Raw genomic sequence first — 3,827 nt, forward strand, 5'->3', positions numbered from 1 at the left:
TGCCATCCCCTTTCCTGAATAACCCCTGTTTCTGAGACACTAGAGGACCCAAACAGCGTGCTGGTTGTTGGGCTTTTCCTTGCAGCTCCTGGCTCCCTTTAGACAGACCTTGGGCTCACAGAACTGAGCTGCTGTGCCCATTCAGCCACATTCTTGGCCGGCAGCTCCTTCCCGGGTCTGTTTCTATGGCATTTCCCCCTCCCACCTGCATCTCTGCTCACAACACTAAATGAGAACCTTTGTTTGGGGTTGGGACAGGCCTGGGCTTTTTGATGGAGCTGACATTTTTTTTGTTTTCTAGTGCTTGGAAGGTAACCACTACACTCCCCAGTTTTAAGCAAAGGTTAAGATTCACCTGTAAGAGAATTAATGCTTACAACCTTGTTGCACACAAATCAATCTAAAAAGCAGCCCCTTTCACCACACCACATCCTGCTTTAGATTTCAGTAATGATGTTTCTGAATTGCATCCGTGCACTGCTATAATGTACGCACCTTATGAATCCTTGCCACTCAGATTTTCACCTTAATTAAGACCCCTAAAGGAAAACTGGATGAATAAAGCATCCTGATGGCAAAACACTTAGATGCTTTAGCAATAAAAACACAATATAAGAAATTATAAAATTAGCCCATGATGTGGCTGGGAAAGAAAATGCTTCAGAACATTACTAAGTGAATGAATACACTAAATCTATTAAACTAAATCTATTAAACTAAATCTATTAAAAGTGTGAACCCACTCCCTTCAGCTATTCAGAGTTAAGAGCCCTCTTAGTTGTATTTCATGCAGAGAAAACTGCAGACATCACAGTGAAGATTCTGAAACTAATCAGTTTATTTGGTCTGTGTAACTCCAAAATGCAATAGCTAGTATCTGAAAGAGTAACTGAAGGAAGAGGTTTGACTGGACTGATTAGAAGGTTCCTCCTCAGCTGTCAGCACTCAGTATTGTTATAGGCAACAAGAGGTTCATTCTCTCCATCACAGACTGCTGTGGGCAGGGAAGCTGTGCTTCACACCACACTTTTTAAGCACACAACAACTGATACCAGTTTTGGCCTTCATGTTGCACAATCCACTTACAGGTTAAATGAAACACTGAACACTAACCCCAGAATATGCCCCAGCATCTGCCACTGCAGAGCATCAGAAAGGAAATTCCTCTGCTGTCCTCACGAGAGCATTATTCCACTATATGGGTTTGTTTGTTTAATCTCTTTTTATTCTCCAGCTACCTACGAGGTTGAAGAAGGGGCTCTGGAATGACTCCCATAGGAACAATGGCTGACCCTCACAATCTGACAACCATCTGTTGAAAGTAAGTTTAGGGAAAGTATGCCCATACAATCCTGACTGCCAAAAAATCCACACTGAATATAAGCAATTTAAAAAATATTGAGAAAGCGGACAAGGAGCCATTGCATCACCTTGGTTTACAGCAACACAGCTACAATAACAATTGATTCCTAATGTGGAAAACATAAAACAAAGCAATATTATTCTCAGATTTTTTTTTGTTTTGTTTGTTTGTTTGTTTTTTAAGTGGAACATGGTGCTATTTCCCTTTTCAATTCATTTAAAACGGATGTCATTATATGTAGTCAAGTCCTGGCCACTATAGCTGGATCCAAAGGAATTGAGGAGGATCACTGAGTGGGGTGGCAAAGCAGAAGGTCATTCATCCTTATGACTTACAAGTTACATTGTGACTTTGGAGTGACACATCTCATGTGCCCTTGTGGTACCTTGGTGAATACACTGCGGGGAATATGTAATGTCAAAACTCTGGCTTTGGTATGAAGTGTCTTCCACTTTTCTCCTTTTTTTTTTTTTTTAATTATCTCTTACTTTGAATCAAATGCTGCAGTTGGAAGAAGCCTCAAGCAACAGGCCTGGATAGAGAAGGAGCATATTAATAGATTTGTAAAAAAAGTCAGTAGAATGCTGTTAACTCAAAGCATTTTCCCAAAGGAGCTGTGACCTGTCTGTATGCAACTCTGATAACAAAATCACTGGTTTCTACAAGAAAACATTTGCACCAGAAAGTTTCCCTCCCCTGAAGAAATCACTTTTCATTTCAGAGGTAGACAGGACAAAAGTAATAACTACCTTGAGCTTCAAAGAGAAGTTTCTTAGATAGAAAACACCATTACAGAAGGCAGTTGAGCCAGCAGGGATCTATCTCGGCCACTCCTGCAGACGTAGTGCTCATTAGAACACCTCAGTTTGGCCTGGATGTTTTGTTTGAACAAAATAGCACACCCATAAAAATTAAGACTCAGATTACAGTGTGTCTGTCAAATCCGGGTACATCCCATATGGAGTTCAGAACATTCTACGAAAAATCAGTGTGCCAAGTGAGACCTGCTTGTCCTCCTGCTCCAAAGGGAAAAAACCAAACCAAACAAATAAACAACCCCACACTTGCTTCAGCATCTTCTAAACTGTGACAGAGCTACCTAAGAGTCATACTAATGGAATGAGCTAAAATACCTGATGTTCTTTTTCCCTCTGGTTATTTACTGGAACCGAAGACCATCTCAAATCCTGCAAGCTTTCTTCAGGCTTAACGCTAATTAACAGCGGCACACGAAGAAAACGCCCCAAGGCACAACACACCGAGTATTTCGTGACGTCCTATCGAAAGATTTAAAGCATTCCTGCGCACGTTATTCCTCTCCTAGCACCTTTTCCGGTTATTTTCCTTCCCTCCCCTGCGTCCGGCCTCTTCCCCTTGCTCTCCCGTCCTGGGTGCTCCGGTCCCGGCCGCGGGCTCGCAGGGAAGGGCTCCGCGCTCCTGCCGCAGCGCTGTCGGGACGGGCAAAAGCACTGGCCCGTACGGGGATCGAACCCGCGACCTTGGCGTTATTAGCACCACGCTCTAACCAACTGAGCTAACCGGCCACGTCTGCACACGCTGCGTAGGACGCAAGTCCGAGCCCGTCTCAGGAGGAAGCGGCGCCGCTCCCGCCCCGCCATCCCAGCGCTGTCACCGCACCAGCTCCTGCGGGGCCGGCGCCGCCTGCTCGGGGTTTGTGGCTGTGCTCCCGCTGCGCCGGCTACGCTTCTTTACGAGGCACTCAGAGCCCTGCGTGCAGGGGATGTCCCCGCCGCCCGGGACGGGGACACCGGCACGCTCTGTCCCAGTGGGGACAGCGAGGTGACAGCGCAGGCTGCAGGCTGAGGCCGGGCAGGCTCCCTCCTTGGACCTTTTCCGGACACCAGGGCCGAGCACTGGGCAGCCCCCAGTGCAGCTCGGAGCAGGGGGCTTGGGAGAGGCACCTCCCGAGGTCCCTTACCCCCCGAGTTATGCCATGGCCTGTACAAAACTCGGCACAGCCTGCGGCAAGAGTAAGGCTCGGAGCAGACTCGCAGTCTGCCGATGTCCTCTGATGAACCCCAGAAGCAGGCACGGTTGGCCAGCATCTCCTAAAATTCACCTGGTACCACAGTTGAATGAGACTGATCCTGACAGTGTAATAGAAGGGTTAACTTTGTTCATAAAATCTTATGTGTATGAGGGAGTCAGAAACTTTTTGTTGTAATTAAACAAGAGGAGTTTCACAGCTTGCTAATCAAGCGTCAATAAACAACTGATAAGAACTGCACCTTTTCATCTCTGACAAATACCAGACTACCACTTACCCAGCCACCGAACTCAAGCAACAAACAAATTTACATCCGAAAAGCCAATGCCAGACACCACTTAACATGTACTTAAGAACTACGAACGTGTATAAAAAGAGACACTGACTTCATTTCGGTGTGTGCCTCGGCAGGGCACTGCCCTCCAGGCCGCCCAGCGCTGTTTTGCTTTATTATCG

At 46.4% G+C, this 3,827-nt stretch overlaps 1 non-coding gene across 1 annotated transcript; it reads right to left on the reverse strand.

Annotated features, from left to right (window-relative positions):
* Positions 1-2,833: 2,833 nt before the first annotated feature.
* On the reverse strand, positions 2,834-2,907 carry TRNAI-AAU (transfer RNA isoleucine (anticodon AAU)). Its single transcript has one exon. It is a non-coding gene; the product is annotated as a tRNA-Ile (tRNA).
* Positions 2,908-3,827: the final 920 nt, after the last annotated feature.

The sequence above is a fragment of the Myiozetetes cayanensis genome, unplaced genomic scaffold (assembly GCF_022539395.1).
Source record: "Myiozetetes cayanensis isolate MyiCay16 unplaced genomic scaffold, myiCay2020 scf5-8, whole genome shotgun sequence".
Lineage (NCBI taxonomy): Eukaryota > Metazoa > Chordata > Aves > Passeriformes > Tyrannidae > Myiozetetes > Myiozetetes cayanensis.